General features: G+C 44.3%; 1 protein-coding gene across 2 annotated transcripts in view; it reads left to right on the top strand.

The window, feature by feature from the left end:
* The window catches only part of LOC143843039 (schwannomin-interacting protein 1), a 448,653-nt gene that overhangs the window by 272,152 nt on the left and 157,949 nt on the right, over positions 1-18,552 (top strand). The gene's annotated exons all lie outside the window — the stretch shown is intronic.

The raw sequence follows: 18,552 nt of genomic DNA, 5'->3' as shown, positions 1-18,552 counted from the left end.
TCTTTCTCTCATTTATTTCACTTCTGTTATTTTTTTTTTAATCGTAACTCACTTCAGATTAGTGTGGCCAGCTCTGGGTTAGGAAATACCTGGAGATTTTGGGGATGCAGCCTGGGGAGGGAGAGTTTGGGAAGGGGAGGGAGTTCAATGGGGTATAATGTAATTCTGGGAAATCTCCAGTTCCCACCTGGAAGTTGGCAGCCCTGCTTTCTCTCTGTGTCACTTGGAAATTGGTTTTAATCCCAGGGACTCTCCAGCCATCACCTGAAGGTTAGTCACCAAAAAGTAGCCACACGGTAAGTCAAACGAAAAAGATGAGTCTGTGCGGGACAAAAAAAAAAAATGTAAATGAGAAATTTTACCAGTGTAATCAAATAGCTTCTGCTTCGGTGCAAGCAAAAACATGTTATCCTCTAGGGAATGGATCTTCCTTAAGTCTTAGTTCTCAAACAATTGCTAGAAAATATTGTTTGCGCCGAACTTCATCGGGAGAGCTAGAAGTTTTTTATCTATAAAAGAGAAAGAAATTATAAACAAGGAGCTGTTGCCATCATCTTAAACCATAAAGGACTAAATACATAAATGCTCATAGCTTAATCTTGCCACGTGCATCGAGCTGCAGGAAGGCATATGCGCAAATGCTCTCAAAAGACGTTCCCATAGGCAAAGAAAGGTTGGCATGGGTCCCTTCTGGGGAGGAATGAGGGATACAAATAATTAAATAAATCTCTCTGACGGAGAGGCTGATTCTGTGAAGGCTCAAGGGGGTGGCAGGTTACAGTGGATGAGCTATAGGGTTGCGAGGGCCCTGCATAGTGCAGGGGGTTGGACTAGATGACCCATGAGGTCCCTTCCCACTCTATGATTCTATGATTCTGAGAGCCCTGACGGACCAGGGCCTGCTCAGTCCTCTGGGGGAGGGGGAACAGGCCTCGGCTTCAGTCAGTGTGCTCCCTGGAGCATTCCCCCTCCGCAGCTCTAGAGATCGTTTTCATGTCCCAGGAGCCGAGCGGAGGGGAAGCAGGTGCTCTTTTGATACATCTTGATAATAGACATCTCTTGTGAAGGAATTTGTAATAATTTGAAACATGAGCCAGCCAAAATTAAATCCTTTTAAATCCTATTGATTTCAATTGCAATGATAAAGAATGTGCTTCGTGGCGCTCGCTGAAATCAATGAGACTTAACAAGAAGGTTTTAGGCAGCCTGGCCCGTGATAGCCAGGGAAAAGTTTGTGCATGCAGGATCACACCTGTAAAGCCCTTGATTTGTGGCTGTATCTTCTCTCGGAGTGCTTTGCAATCGCTTTTCGCCGATGGAGCAGTACCGTCAGAGTTTACCTAGATAACTTTGCAGCCACTGTCCTCCAAATGAAGGATTCATGAGACCCACAGAAGTCACCTTAGGACTTCCTTAGGACTGTACAGGCATCGCTGGCTTGTCCAAGCTGTTCTATGATTTTTCCAATCATAAGGTCCCATTGTACCCATTTGCATTGCCTCATATCTTGCTTGCCATGCTCTGGAGACCTTTAATAGCTGTCCTGAATATGACAGGAGATTGGGGGGTGGTGAGAGCTAGAGAAATGGGAAGGATGGGGCTTCTTCTTCCTGTGAGTTTCATGAGCCTCTGCTTGTGTACAATAAAAATCTACCACTGGTCCACAAAGCGACCTGCATTTGCTCCTTTTTCTAACATCAAAAGAAACAGTATCCTTGAGATTATAGAGCCAGCCTTCAAAGCACCCCTAACCCCAGAGCAACGACATCACCCCAAAAGGTCTTCAGGACTGTCTTCAACACATGGAGGAAACACAAGGTGCTTGGACTGTCTCTTCTGCTGCCGCCATGCTGTGCTGATCTCTGAGATCTGCTTGTGGCTTTAATAGTAAGTGACAAACAAAAACAAGAATTCTCTCTCAATCGAGTGGCATTTCCGAAAAGGGAGACAGACGTGAAAGCCAAGTATCAAAGTCTTTTCCCTTAAAAGTACACTGCTGTTCTCTTTCTCGGCACAAAATGGAAGGGGTGTGTGTCTTTCTGGTATATTAGACCAATGATTTCTATGAACGCTCATGTAAGGCAGTGGAAAGCTATAGTGATGAATTGATTTGAGAGCCAAAGCTAAGCATGTCCCCCCCTTTCAAGCATTTCCATGTTGGCCTTGCAGCTAATCAAATGCATGGGGAATACAGGTAATTGCACCACACCCCCTGAGCAAACTGGGCAGGGAGAGAGATTTATAATTGGCTCATATCTGGTCACTGCCATCACTGTACATCTTCATAAACTTCTGTCTGGTTTATCCTGCACAACCACGTAGAAGTGAATTATTCTAGCTCATGGACTGCATGACACAGCCCTTGGCATTGCTTGATGGCTTTTTCATTAGGAAGACCATGAAAATAAGTTGTGTTTTACCACAGCCCAGTCATAATTTATTGCACATTATAAGGATTATGTTAAGGATCTCTGGCATTCAGAGGAACCGATGTTTCCTGTTCTCTGATCGTACTCTCAACTGGGAATTCTTACTGCCAGCATCTGAGGAAAATGCTAAAAGCATTCACTTTCCTTTTTTCACAAATTAATTTGGGATTAGGGCTCCATGGAAATTGTTCATTCACACACACACACACACACACACACACAAACACCGAATGTTTTCCGCAGTGCTTTCAGCTTTTTGACTACTTTAGCACTTGGCACAGCTTCTTATTTATTTAAATTGCCCTCGCTTGGACTCAGTGAAATTATCTCACAGCCATAGTCCTGCCTGTGATGTCACCCCCATCTCTATGTGGTCCCTGACAGGATAGGTCACTCATGTGCCTAATCCAGAAATGAGCCAGTAACAGCAGCCAATAGGAGCATAGATGCGAAAGAAGCAGCAGCAAAGGAAAACGGTGAAGCTGAAGTGAATTTTTTAAAGGTTAATTGTTCACAAAGATTCAATTTAATTCATGAAAAATGTCCATCCCACTTAAACAGGTGGGTTCACTACTTAAAAACTGAAAGTATTTGGTACATCTTTCTTCAGTTGCCTCAGAATAAAAACCACACGTGGATTAGTGTTGGCGTGGCCAGGCTGGGAAGTGTCTGGAGATTCGGAGATGAAGCCTGGGGAGGGCAGAGTTCGAGAAGAGAAGGGATAATGCCATGGAGTCCACCCTCTAAAGCAGCCATTTTCCTCAGGGGAGCTGTTTGTTGGTAGAGTTTAAATATGCAAAAGAGTAGAGCACCAGATGCTTAAAAGAAAAAAAAATGGTTTTATCATGAAGAGAAACAATTTTGTATAGAAAGAGAGAGGAGAGAGTCCTACAGCCTACCAGTCTCTGACTAACATTCTGTCTGTTCAGGAGGCAAGCAGGGAGGACGTGTGCTCAAAGGAGCAGGAAGTCTCCAAGGAGCCAATCAGGACACTGGAGGAGATAATTTGAAAAACATCCTTAAACTAACTATGCTAAATACAGACCTTCTCCAATGCTCCTTGTAAGAATTCTTTTTATATTGTTGATATAAGAAGAATATCAACAGATCTTGCACTTTCCAACTCTGATCTCATTCATTGGAAGATCAGTTGTAAAGCCAGGGGATTTACCCTGGGTAAAGGCAAATGTTTTGGCTAGCCCCGAAAACACAGTCAGACAGGCATCATGTGGACCTCATGGGGGAGGACATTCCAAAGGTGAGGCACCACCACTGATGAATGACTGTCTCTGGTTGCTACCCACCTCACCTCTGAAGACGGGGCACAGATAGTGGGGCTTCAGAAGAGGATCTTAACTGGTGACCAAAATAATGCAGGTGGTAAAAATAACCCCACCTCTAGTCGAACCAACTCCCTGGCGGGTGCCACAGGCAAAATTCGTTACCACCATTGATAATGGATCAACATGGTGGTATGTTTTCCTTCCAGGGCTGTCAAGAAATCCCAGGGTTTCACAAAACCTGCTCTAAGTACAATGCAGACCTTTTCAAGTATAACCATGACTGGTGTAGTGTAGTGGCTAAGAGAATAAGCTATTAACTGAAAGGACTCTCGTTTGAAGTTCACGTCTGCCATGCATTCAGTTGGTGGCCTTCAGCAAGCTACTCTCAGTACCTGCCCCCTCCCCCATCTGCAACACAGGAGTAATAACACTGGCTTTCCTTTCAGGGTTGTTGTAAGGATTACAAGAAGATAAAATGAGCCAAGCTGATATCCCTTGCATATAAGATAAATTCCACACATGCCGCCCCAGAATTTCAGATATGGCTGCACGTAACAGTTCCTCCCCACCACCAAGGTCCATCGCCTTGGGAAATGTCATCATCCATATCTGCAATTCTCTAATTTGCACATAATGTTTACTTATGTGTGTGCATAACTGGGGAAGGTCAAGGCTGCTTGTATGGAAGGGGGCGGGGAGATATTGTGTGAACTATCTCTAAGAGATAACTGCCAGGCAGCAAGAACTAAGTGATAATCTTCGGGGGAGGGAGTGGGGATACAAATGCCAGCACAATTATTAGGTATTCCCTTTGAATTTCAATTCGCAAGTCATGTTTAAAACATATTGGCAGGGAGAGCTTGCCTTGTTGTTTGTATTTATGTGTTACACTGGAAGCTCAGCAAACTTGTGTAATTTACGGCCTCCAGCAGAAATAATGCAGATAGTGCAAGAAATATCCCCGTACTTTGCACTTTTATAGCATTTTCATCGAGATTTGAAGATGCTTTAGAAATATTTAATTAATCAAATCAGCACAAGCTTCCTGGTAAAGAAGGAGCATGATTTATCCACTTAAACAATGAAAAGTTTGAGACACAAACATAATTCAGGATGGCTGTTGCCGCTGCTGTCTCACCCCACTCCCCAGCAAAATACACACTGTTATCAATGGCTATCAGAAGGCAGAAGGCTGTATTCGGATTTATCTGTTTAGAAAAAACGTATCTGTCGTCTGTGCAGACAACTTGCTTGGGGTAGCTTGCAAAGTAATTCTTGATATAATCATAAAAGTTAAAGGAACACACTGAAACTCCAGCTATTTAAGGCAGCCGTAAAAGATTTAACAGCCAAATGTGATTACCCAGCCTGATTTCATCAGCTCTCAGGAGCTAAGCAGGGATGACCCTGGTGAGTACATGAGGTGGGAGACCACCAAGATGATGGTTGCTTTACAGAGGCAGGCAATCATGAAAAACTTCTGTTCACCTCTTGCCTAGACAGCCCTATAGGGTCACCAGGGGCATATCTGGTGTATGGCAGGAATAGCACCTGCCCTGGACACCACTTGAAGGGAAGCACCTCTGAGAAGTTTCTGTTGAAGTCAGACAAGCCATCCCTGTATAGGGAAAAATGCATTAAAAAATTAGCAAGCTTGGCTTGAGTTTACCCCAAAGCCAGAAGGACTCTGGAACACAACCCAACGCATTGACGTCACCCAGAATTGATATTGGCACATTGGTGTCAGGGGATGCTTGCCATTGGCACTATTTTCCATAGATATGTTTCTGAGGGTCACCATAAGCCCACTGCAACTTGACAGCACTTTCCAACATCAAACAGTCCTTGGGATCCAATCTTTCCATATAATAAAGCATGTATTATACGGGCCAGTGGCTCACATCTTAAAACAGGAGGTGATGGGCCCTGACTGGGGGCTGTATTTCACCATAAGAAAGCAGTCTGAGGCATCTGCCCCGGCAACTCCTGATGACACCAGACTGCCTTTTTCCTATTGATAGAATATGTCCCAATCAGAGAATATGTCCCAATCACCGTGGCTATCTGCAGCCTGGGCCCTGCATATCTGAGGGACTGCTTGTCTCCTTATGCCCCCCGTAAGGCTCTTCATTCTGTGGGTATGAATTTGCTGGTTATCCCCTGGCCCCAGGAGGCACACCTGGCCTCAAACAGGGACAAGGCTTTCTCAGTCTCAGCCCTGACCTGGTAGAATGAGCTCCCAGAATAGTTGAGGGACCTGGCAGAGGTGTCAACATTCCGTAGGGCCTGTAAGGTGCCAGGCATTTGGTTGAGGCTGGGCCAGGGAGATTTTACCCCATATTTTTTACCCACCATTGAGAATTATTGTTGTTCCTGTTTTATGGTGGGTTTGTTCTTTTATTGTAAACTGCCACAAGCCAGACTTGGTTCGGGATTAGCAGTGGATGGATGGATGGATGGATGGATGGATGGATGGATGGATGGATGGATGGATGGATGGATGGATGGATGGATGGATGGATGGATGGATGGATGGATGGATGAATGAATGAATGAATGAATGAATGAATGAATGAAATTCCAAAGGTGAGGTGCCCTCACTGAAGAAGCCTTGTATGTGGCCATCTCCCACCTCACTTCTGCAGGCACAGAGGGAAGCATTTGGGAAACATTCCCTACCTGGTGGACTGAATGAGGCAGTCCTTTGAATTCCTTTAAAGGGCTTTCAGGTAATAGCCAGCACAATGAACTCTTCTTTTACATTCTGAAAGTGATTGTAAGTTAGCAAGAGACTGGTACTTTTTGTGTAAAATGAATTCACAGGAAAACAACAACACAAACATTCTGGGGCACAAGAGTTTCAAGCAAAATTGCTACTTATTGAATGGGAGGGTTGGAACCAAGTGGTTTGTGTTACCTTAGAGGTGACCTTGTCACCTCCTTGTGACAAGACTCCCAAGTGAGCACAGCCATTGATGCATAACTATCACAAAATAACCTTTATTTAATGACAGGGAAGACAAAAATCATACAAATATGTCAGTAGGTGGTGAGAAACAGAACTAACCAAGGATTGCTTATGTCATGCACAGGCTTCATTTCATTGTTTTGTAGCTTGGTTACTGAACATTTACTGAACATTTGGGCCCTGTATGCATTTGTTATTTGATTGCTGTAGCTTAATGAGCTGAATGTGTGAACTGAGTCCACCAACAAGCTTTGTACTTTGGTTGACATAAAAATGATATTTTTGTGGTATAGTATTTGTCCAGTGTTTTGACATTGTGGGATATGAAAACAGTTAATGGCATTGATCAAATTAGTGGTTCATTCACACAAACAAGTCTGCCTTTGCTTGATGCTCTGATGTGTTGTCTAAAACCATCCTTTCTCTCAGCCTAGAGTACCCCCTATGGTTTTAAAGTAAATTAAAACAGGAAACAGTGCTGCAGAAATAAGGGATGGTAGCCATTCTTCAAGATGTGAAGTGGGGGAAAGCATTTCCTGGCTTTGTTGAAGATCATACCAGATTTCCTGGTGTTGATATTTCCGAGGATGTGTCCGCCCATTGTTGGATATTGTGCTAATACTGCATTATGTTGCACTGTAATTATTTAGCTATTTTAGACCACTTGGCCTCACAGAGGGACTCAAGGCAAGTTACAAACAATGGTGAAGTTTTATAGTACTAAAAACAAAACAAAACATACATACAAACAAATCTGGGTTGGGCAAAGTCTCTCAAGCTGTCTATTGTTTGTCCCAGCCTGCAAACCAAGGAATGTTTCTAACCCAGGGATAGTCAACCTGTGGTCCTCCAGATGTCCATGGACTACAATTCCCATGACCCCCTTTCAGCATTTGCTGGCAGGGGCTCATGGGAATTGTAGTCCATGGACATCTGGAGGACCACAGGTTGACTACCCCTTCTCTAGCCCACTCTAAGCTTAATACCTGCAGAAAGTGTGTATGTGTGTGGGGGGGACAGTCTGACTAGGCAAACCTCTGCTGCTGCTAGCATGCTGTGGAGGATCTTCCGGCCTGATTTCACCACTCTGTAGCAAGTATTCACTACTGGATTGTCTCGCCCATACAGGGAAATCCACTTGACACTGATCTTTATACCACAATAGTCTTTGAAGTTGGTCATATGAGCTTCCCCGCTCAGCCAATCAGTGAAAGAAATCAATATCAGAAGTTGAAAGCCATTGCAAATAAGCCGTGCTCCTCCAGTCATTTAAGTATTGACAGTAATGCGACCAGAGTAATAAGATCGTGGAAGCTGTTAGGGAAATCATTCTTCTGAAGGAAAGGATGAATGGGAGGAAATCACAAGCTGCTCCTCGTTATCCCAACAGCCCACAACAGAAAAAGCTAAACTCATGAAATAAATTATTCATTCCAGATTATTCACTACACTCATGTTGAGATAACAGAACAAGCTTTTCTCCACCCCCCCCCCCACCACCTTTCTCTCTTTTTGCAACAGATCAATAAACAAGCAAATACAGAAATTTGGGTAAGCATGATCCAGTAAGGTTCAGTCAAATGCTGTGGAACATTGGCCTGATTTTCATTCCACTTTGCCTATCCGTTGCACGGTTTCTTTGTTGCTGTTGCAACAAACTTGTCTGAATCCCTATTAATGAAAGGCAGAACACATTCTTTGGAGAGGGCTGCACAAGCACATTCATCACTTGATACAGGAAACCTGGAGCTGTCACTTCCATGGGCAAAGAATTAAGCACAGGCTAAATGCTTCAGATAAAACACGCAGATTTAGATTGCTTCCACACAGAGGTTTTTGCCTCCAAAGTGCAGCGTTTGTTGAGGGAGGAATGTGCTTGCTCCAGACATTATTGTGCATCTGTTTGCCTTCTGGGGTTTCTCCTGCTTTGATATATTTCTTACAGAACCTACTTGCCTGAAATATTGCATTCAGGTGGGTTTGGATCACCAGGTGGAAGAAAAGACTTCCCCTCCAGAGCTCATTTTCCTCCCTCCCTGACTGCCTATTTTTTAATTCATAAGTGTATCACTGTAGTGTCACAACACTTTAATGATCCATGTACTTGTGGGGGGGTTTCTAAGTTAGTAAAAGCCTGCTCGCTAGTGATGGAGAGAAAAGGGCAGATGCATGGCAGAGAATCAGCTTGTTCAGGGGTCTTACATTGCTGCTGCAAAGGCAGCAAGGAGAGCACAATGGGGAATCATCATTTCTTTTCTTGAAGGGGGGAGGAGCCAAGCAGGGAGCCTCTTTCTTTTCTTGGAGGGGGGGAGAAATGATCGAAGAAGGTAGAGGAGGGAGAGAAAAATCCAAGACTGACAGAAGTTGAGAGAAATTAGGGGCTTCTCCTTTAAGGCAAACTTGTCACATGAGCAGCTTTGGCCAATCAGGGGTTCTCTACTAGGAGTAAAGCCCAGATTCAAAACAGCCTGCTTTCTTAATTCGCTTATTAAAATATTGAGCATTAAAAGCACTCTAAGATATCGCACAATAAAGATAGGGTCACTCCGGATCAATCCTTCTTGCTGCAGAAGGAAAATTTAAATTGCCCAAATTCAAAACGGAAATCACATTCTGTGTAGACAGCAGGGATTGAATCGACCTGGGATTGGAATAAGAGCTCTGTGCAGTTTACACCCAGATATACAGGTCTGGAAGCAGCACTGAGCACTATCGCAATGTCGACAGTGGCAAGCACTAGATAGAAAGGAATCAAGGTAGTGCCAGCATCCAGACTTCATGTATAACATGCAAAAGGCAACCCAAGGCCTGTGCCATCCCTTTCTGTTAAAACCTTTATGCACCTTTGGTGACATAAAGATGGCTGGTGATTGGCAGATCCCCATTTAAATATTCATCAGTTGACCTCACTGATATCCTGCCTTTCCAGCTTATCTGCTTGAGGCTCTCCTTGATTTGTCTATAAACTGTACCAGCTGCCTCTCGAGAGGCCTGCTCACGGTGGCTCAGAACTAAAGCCAAATACAAGAAGGACAATCCTGTGAATGGGAGAAACAGGAAGGATACTACCATGTGCCTTCATTTTATTAAGCCATGGGTGCCGGAGCATGGGGAAGAGTCATGGTTGCTGGGAACTGACAAGAACGACGCTTATGAGTTTCCTGACAGAACAGCATGTCAGAAGTCTCCTGCTGCTAAAGCATAATGAATATTAGCAGGATTATAATTTACTGCACTGTGTTCTCCCTGTCTGTCCTGCAGCATTTACATCTCTCCCTCTCTCCCTGTGACAGACACACCGTCCTCTCCTCTCCTGCCTGGGCGTTTTCATCAAAAGGCTGTGAATGTGCACAGCTAATAACTGCCTACAAGATATTATTGAAAAGCCCATGCGGGCAATACTTATAAGCAGTTTAATTAAATGCGTTTAATGAAATTCTAAGTTCTCCCCCAGCCCTCCCCCTTCTCATTTAGCAACCAGGGCTTCTCAACCTCTCTGTGACATCAGAGCCAGAAAAAAGTAGTGGCAGCTAGTGGACCAATGTCCCCTCGGAATACTTCCCCCGCCCCCAAACACATATACTGGGACATCAGAGCAGATCAGTCCATGGTTTCCGGATGACATTGATAGCCTGCCATGGACTGTACACATACTAGTGATTTATGTTCAGAGCTCATCAGATATAGCACATCCATTAGATGCTCTAATAACCCCACCCATCGGGGATTTAAAAATTTTTTAAATTAGGATACTGTTAATAGTTTTCTAAAGAAAACCAAAGTGTCTTAATGATTGCATCGGGAGTGTATCATTTGCTGGCCAGATGTAACCATCTTATGCAAAATAATAATGTTAATCGCATGTCTCCAAAGTCATTAGAATTTTGCCTAGGAAGCTATTATGTCTAATGTTATGACATTTCTAAGTATTTTTACCCAGCAGGATAGCTTGCCCTAGTATATGGCATTGTTTCCTGCAAGCTGTATAAGAGTTCAGCTGGATTTTGTTGTGTGCAAAGCAGGGGGTGGGGGGACACATTTCCACTAATCTAAGGGGAGTTTTAAGATATGGTATTAGAAAGTGGATGGGTTTGTGGAGAATTAAGGCTTTTGCTTTTTTCCTCCAATGTATAGAAAACTAGGAACTCCAAAGTCCAACCAGGTTTCTACTTAACAATCAATGTGAAATCTCAAAATGAATTTTACCATCAGAACTAAGGCCAGAGGATAATGCAACAGTTCACTATTGCTTCACTCCTGTTACCTCCGTTAGAGGCATAGGTATAAACATAATAATTAGATATGGGACCACACTGTTTGCAAGAGATGCCTCTGGAGGGCTGAATAAATCAGAGGAAGGTTGGGCTAGAGCTGGCTTTTCTAGATCCACCTCAGCCTGCACCATCTTGGGAAGGGAGATCTGAGGCATTAATGGTGGGCAAGCCAGAATTCGATACCTCAGTTGATCCAAAGTATCAGGGATTGTTCCCTGCTGCAAAGCTGAGAGCAGCAAAAAGCCATAAAAAACAAAAAAAAAAACTAATAAACTCCACCTCCATGGAAGACAGCTGTCTATATTGTCTTCGACCTTAGTCGCCAAGCAAACTGGAGGGTCATCCTGACCAATTAGAGCATCATTAATTAATTCATTTTTTTATGTACTGCCCTTCCCTATTGGCTCAGAGCAGTGATATGAAGGGTTAGCTGGTCCTCACTTTGGGTGCTTATCTTCAGCTGCAAGACTGAAGAGGTGTGGAGTTTTCTGTTTAAAAGGGGAGGCTGTCTGGAATTCATAAAAAAAAATTCTGTTCTGGAATTCATATTGGGGAAAAAAATCCCTTGGAATTTAGTCTTTCCATTGGATTAATAAGGAGGGATTTTTATATTTTCCATTCTCATCAACTGGACAGCTGGGCAGTCAAATGTTAGTTATATTCTGCAAACTTGGTTAAGGTGATTAAGCAGTCTGCTGATTTCAGTTCAGAAGGCCTAATTCTGTTGCCAAAGAAAGTTTTCAAGTGCTGCTCAGCAGGAAATTTAGTATTCCAAAAAGAGATATATCCATTAAATTGTTGGATGTGCCAACAAACCTTATGAGGCTAGAAGACTGAATGTGAGAATCCTCTCTCGTTATCAGGCAGAGCAGAGTTGGAATGGCTCCCACTATCTTTCATCCTAAAGTGTCTGGCCAGCTGTTGGCTGCTCAGTACTCCTAGTTTTTAAGGGGCTCCTGTTGTAATTTTCCATTGCTATGTGAAGAAGAAGAGTTGGTTCTTATATGCCACTTTTCTCTACCTAAGGAGGCTCAAAGCGGCTTACAATCACCTTCCCTTTCCTCTCTCCACAACAGACACCCTGTGAGGTGGGTGAGGCTAAGAGAGCCCTCATATCACTGCTCGGTCAGAACAGCTTTATCAGTGCCTTGGGGATCCCAGGGTCACCCAGCTGGCTTCATGTGGGGAGTGCAGAATTGAACTCGGCATGCCAGATTAGAAGTCCACACTCCTAACTATGACACCAAACTGGCTCTCTAATGTGGATTAGAGAGTTGTGCTTTGAGACCACCAGTCGTAGCTGTTCAAAAATACTTTCCACAGTTTTAGCAGTGACAAAGGAAAGATCTCTTAACATCTCACCAACAAATGCAACATTTTCTGCATATTCCCATAGTAAGGGGATTGGGTCTCCTCGCTGCTCTACAAGTAGAGTATTGCTTTGGGAGACATCAGAGATTGCAGGTAAAGCTGCACAATGATTTCAGGTATATAAATATATGAAGGGGAGTTAGCAGGAGAAATGAAGTTATAAAGCAGTATGACATAAGGAATCATAAGGGAATAATGAAGTTATAAGGAATAAAGAAGTCATAAGGGAGACTCAGACTATGCCCCATATCTCAGTCTCACTCACTTGGCCCAAATAAGGTATATCCTCCGAGTAAGCATGTTCATGATGAAGCTCTTAGCACATAGGGTCATTAGCTCCAGGTTGGGAACTTCCTGGATGCATGTGGTTGAAGCCAATAGAGGTTGGCATAAATCCCACCCTCCAATGTAGCCTCCAATGTGGAAAACTGCTAAAATTTCAAGAGATCTCCAGACCCTACCTGGAGGAGGGCAACCCTGTCAGGGCAACCCATGGGCTCATGTTTTCTTCCAGCAATATGAAAGAGGGAACAGCCAGATAGTCCCCATTCTCCATCTACTCCTCACTCAGACATTCTTGCATCAGGACACAGAATCTTTTCCATGCTGTTTAAATCTGGGAATAGCAGGGGAAGGAAACCAGTGAACATCTCTGCCAGCAGAGTGAGATCTGGGCTGAGCTTCTACTTCCCGTCCTTTTTTCATGTATTTAAACCTGGATGGTGTTATCCCAAGAGTGCCCAGTGGTCCTTGACTCTTAGCTCCTGGCGCAGCCTGCGGACCTAAATGAACTGGGCCAGTGGGACTAGAAGCAGCCTTTCCACACATGCTGAATAATGCATTCTCAATGTCCTTTTGCAGCTGGATTTTCCTGTGCAGAACAGGAAAATCTACTTCTAAAGTGTATTATCCAATGAGTGCAGAATGGGTGCGGGATGTTGGAGCATTGTACTGTTCCCCCACCTCTGGTGTTTACATTGTATTTTTGTATGTTGTAAGCTGCTTTGAGTGCCCACTGGGAGAAAAGCAGAGGAGAGATCCTTAGATCCATGTAGATGGAAGGTCTACAATACCTGGGGGCTCCTGAGCAACCTCTAAGGAGCTCAGGGCAACTTACACAGTTAGCCTCTTATTTATTTATTTTGCAAAATGTTATACTTGCCTTTCCAGGGAAACTGGGAACCTCTTCATCCATTTTATTTTCACAACAGCCATGTGGGTTTAGCTAGGCTAAGAGAAAGCAACGAGGCCCAATGGCACACCGGTGAAGAGCCATGCCTCAGTGGCTGAGCATCTGCATGGCACCCCATTTAAAAGGAGCAGGGAGTAGGGGGTATGAAAGACCTTTACCTGAGGCCCTGGAGAGCTGCTGCCAAGCTGAGTAGACAATACTTGATGGGCCATGGTCTGACTGGCAGCTTCAAATATACATATGAACCTGGATCATTCCAGTTCTAGTCCAGCATTGTAACCCTTATGACACGCTGGCTCCCAAAGCAAACTTCTGGTATAACTTCAACTGGTGAATTTGCAATAAATTAGGCTATTTAAGCTAGTTTAGGACAGTTTCCCCATTTCTGGGCCTTCTTTAAGCAGGCCTTCTTGCGTGCACCGTTGGAAAGCAGAGAGTTAATGCAGCACAAGAGAAATGCCGCTTTCTACAGTGGGAGACAGACGGAGACAAGGTAGCTCAGAGGAGAAATAGCTTTGCGAAAAAAGCTGATACTGTGGATTCCGGTAGAAGATAAAAATCTGATTTGTGTGCTTATGGCTGGGCTTGAGGGAGCTTTAAAGAAGCTGGTGGGGCAAGGCTCGGGAATAGCATTAGAGGAAAGAAAAAAATCTTGGTTTCTTTTAATCCTTTGGGAGTTGTTAATAAAGTTTCCTAATATGAAGCCCTGGCTGGGCTTCTAGTTTTGCTCTCCTAACTGCCAGGGTTAGCACTTCAGTTTAGTCTTTGGGGAAACATGATCGGCCATTCTTCCCCCTCCCCATAAGAATGCAGTGGGGTCCAGTATGGTTCTGTGTGGCTAGAAAGATGAGCCCTTGGGAGTGTGGGAAGTGGTCTTGAATGGCTCTTTTATTATTATTGACAAGCAGAATGCTGCAGGAAGGGGACTGGCAGTCCTGCACTGGACACACTGCAATGCCCTCCAGGCATGGATAGTTTGCTGAGTCTGTCAGTTGAGGAGGAAAGACTGCTCAGAGAGTCAAGCCTAGATCAAAGTCCAGAAAAGATTAGATAGACTGGGGGGGGGGGGGATGAGGCTAGTAGACAATGGGACTAGTGGAACCAGTAGAAAACAGGTGAAGTTTGCAGTCTCAGGGAAGCATAGCAGGAACATGCAGAAGAAGACCAAGGCATGGAGTCTGTGGTGTATAAGTGGAAGTACTTGGTTGCATGCACAGAAATTTGCTTGTGTCAAGGACCAGGGCTTTTTCTCACCAGACAAGAAGACCAAGACATCACAGAGTTGAGAAACCTCCAAGAAGTCCTTTTTATGGGAAAGAGATGCCCCAGGAGCCTGAATAAATCTTCTCACTCTGAGATGCACACGTACCTTCTCATTTAGGCTTGGACCCTGAACCCTCCATCCCTGAGCCCATTGCAGCCCCTGAGGAATAAATGTAACTTTTTTTGGGATGTCAATAAATATAAGACCTACCCAAAAATAAGCCCCAGTGCGTGATTTTTACCCTAAAATTAATATAAGAAATTTATTTTCTGGGAAACATGGTATTAGGTGAGGGCTGCAGCTTTACCTCTTAGGAAGCCAACTTTTCGTTCTTCTGGTTTACATTTAACTACATAGTGTGGTTCAGAACCATATTTAATATTCTCCAGTGCATCGTGTTTGCTTCTATGATGCTATTAGATCCCAGGCAGTTATCCCTTTTATTGCTAATTAATCACTGATCAGGGCAATCCAGCCTCAAAGACTTTGAGATTCTGGTGCAGGGGCAGTCAAACTGCGGCCTTCCAAATGTCCATGGACTACAATTCCCAGGAGTCCCTGCCAGAATTCGCTGGCAGGGGCTCCTGGGAATTGTAATCCATGGACATCTGGAGGGCCGCAGTTTGACTACCCCTGCTCTGGTGAAACCCCAGCTCTTGCATTAGCCCTTGTGGGTCAGATTCTGTCCTCGCGCACCTCACCGAGCGCATCTTCCGTTTGCAGTCTCTGCTTCATTTATTTTATGTCCGACTGTGTTTGGAACTTTAAATGTTCCTTAAATGCAACATGACAGACAAACCCATCTTGTAGTCTCTTCCTAATGAAGTGACAGCCGACGAGGACGACATCAGAATTGTTGCTGGTGCAGCCATCCAAAAAGAAAAGAGAGACCCCGTTCAATAAATCCACATCAAATATAAAAATGGAATATAATTGGTAATAAAAAGCAGTAAGTTTGGGCCGTGGTTTTATTCAAAGGAATTCCCTGCTGGCAAAATGTCGTTTAGCTCATCAGAAGCCATGGCCAAGATTTCAAACTGTCTAGTCATAAGCCAAACAGCAGGGACCGAAGGAGGCATTAACCTCCTGTAGATGAACTAATTGTTAGATCTTATTTTAAATTAATAAGTGGCAGCCATATATGAGAAGAAACTTACAGGCCTTCAGAGACAAATGAAACTTTAGAATGAGGAGGCAGTTGCTATGGTAATCTCTCTCCCCCCCCCCCCCGTTCTCCAGGAGATATTAGTTAAGATTCCAGCGTGGGCAGTTTAGGGGGATGTACCTGGTGTCTATTGGGCAGGATCGTTCTATTTAAGCTTGGCGACTCTGCCAGAAGCAAAAACGTAAGACCCAGATTCCACTGAGTGTGGATGCAGCTCTGTTCGTGAAGGAATTTGATCCCTCCTGTGTTATTTTTATATGTCAAAGAAAAAAAAAATCTTTACCAATACATATGAGTGAATCCTAGGACTGGAATCCCCATATGACACTTAAAGTTCTTCTCCAAGAGAAGTTCTCAATGAACACGAGCAACCCCCCTCCCCCCAAAAAAGAAAAAAAACTTGTCAAAAAGCCATTTATAGGTGTTTTTGTTCGAGGTTTCTGAATCAACAGACAGGCCACCTTATACTTTTAGAATGCATGTATAGTAACCACATAAATCCAAGCTTAGAATTCAGCAGGAATTCTGCTTGACATGAATTGATTTCATATATGCAGATGAGCAATTCTGCAACCCCAGAATTCTATAAGCTTTTGAGAGTCAATTTATGCATTACTTTGTATGGTTTGGAGCACTGAGATGGTTTTATCCCAGACCATATCGTTTTGGACTGCAGATGAAAGTGAAGGGAGAGGGGGTGGTTTCACATGTTTCAGTACTCCCCATTTAAAAAAAATAGTAGATGGAGTCAACAGGCACTTCAGGAAGAGGGCCACACTATACCTTTCATCCTCTGAACTGTTTTACTACTTAAAAGGGAGGAGGCATTGAAAGCTACAAAACCTCTATCTAGGCTTTCTCAACGGGGGTTTTATGAAACTCTGGGGTTTCTCAGCAGCCCCAGAAGGGTTTCGCTGATTGGGTGGGAGTTAATTTTTTAATACATTTTTAATTTGCTAGAAAGAAAATTCAGGTGATATTACCATGTATAGTCATGTCGACCCAGCCCTCTCCCCAAAAGGCCAGGACGGGTGGAAAGAGGAAGGGCCTTGCAGGCTGAGGTTTGTCAAATGCTGCAGCCACTGGAGTCCAGAGAGGCAAGTACTCTCATTTTAATGTAACTGCATGGGAGGGGGGTGGCAGGGAGCAACAGAGCAGCAGGCACCTGCCCCAGCCCTGCTCCTGGCCCAGCAGAGTAGGATACTAGACTGTTTCTTGTGTTTGGTGGCACGGGGCAACAAAGCATGATGTCACATCTGGTGGGAATGACTGGGTGATGTCACTTCTTGTGACTTTGGGGGCATGGCAGGGAGGCGTGGCCTGTTGGGGTTTTGCGAAGCCTGAAGTATGTTTCAGAGAGTTGTCAGTACTAGAAAGGCTGAGAAAGGCTGCTCCACAGCCTAGAACTCTGCTTGTTCGGCTGGCTGCCTAATTTCACATAATCTGTAGGTCAAATCTAGCAGCCTCTAGTTTGGAAAGTGAAGAAGGGAAGATCTACAGCTTTAAGCCAAGGCATCTGGTTTGCATGTAGGAAGGCCAAGGTTCCGTTCCCAGAATCCCAATGGAGAAGGATCAGGTAGTAGGTGAACTGAAAGACCTCTCCCTGAGACCATTGAGAGGCATTGCCAGTCAGTGTAGACTACACAGAACTTGAAAGATCAGATCTTGAAAGACAGTATCAGGCAGCTTCCTGTGTTCCAGTGTGCTAGTCTAGTCCGGAACATGAGCTTCCCGCCACTCCTGACCTCACTTCCACCCCCTTTGGGTTAAAAGCATTCCCAGCCCATTTGCAGGAATTGCTGCTGTTGCTCTCACTAGCACTTTCAGTCAAAGAGATATGGGTGATGAGAGCTTAATGCCAGCGTCTCTGAAGAAGGGTCAGTCTTGGAGAGGGAAGGGAATTCGTAATCACGTCTACTGTTGCTGGGCAACCACAAGGGTTCCCTGTGTTTTCCTTTCATCCAGCAGCTATAATGTTTGCTCGCTGGGAGATGAGAGATGGAAAGAGGTAGGGGGGAATTATTTTAGCATGCTCCAGTGTGGTGTGGTCGATAGAAGGTCAGACTTGGATCCATGAGGGGTTCCAAGCTTCAGTATGTCACAAAGCTCGCTGGGTGACCTTGGACCCATCTTCTTCAGCATAACCTACCCTGCAGTGTTGCTGTGAGAATGGATGGGGAAAGTACTGGAAAGAAGGTTTGGATTATACATTAAGTAGATAGACTTTGGCTTATGAACTGCTGGATCCGAGTTGTCCATCTAGTCCAGCATGCTGCCTCACAAGCTGGCCAGCCATGTCCCTTGAAGAGCCATCAACAGAGAATGGAGGCTTTCCCCCAATGTTGCCTCCTAACTCTGGGATTCAGTGGTTTTAGTGCTGTGGAGGTTCCCTTCAGTCACGGATAGATCTATCTTCTAGTAGCCATTGATAGATCTATCCTCCATGAATTTGTCAGATTCCCTTTTCAAGCTGTTTATTGCTGTGACTATCTTCTGGCAGCAAACCCTACATTTTAATCACTCTCTGTGTAAAGAATTAAACGAGGCTTGCAAATGTTAAGAGCCATGCCACTGGAAAGGATTCCAGGCAGCATTCTAATCCTCTG

The sequence above is a fragment of the Paroedura picta genome, chromosome 8 (assembly GCF_049243985.1).
Source record: "Paroedura picta isolate Pp20150507F chromosome 8, Ppicta_v3.0, whole genome shotgun sequence".
In the NCBI taxonomy this organism is placed as follows: Eukaryota; Metazoa; Chordata; class Lepidosauria; order Squamata; family Gekkonidae; genus Paroedura; species Paroedura picta.
Note: the sequence above shows the minus strand (reverse complement) of the source record. Positions and strands in the feature narration are given on the sequence as shown.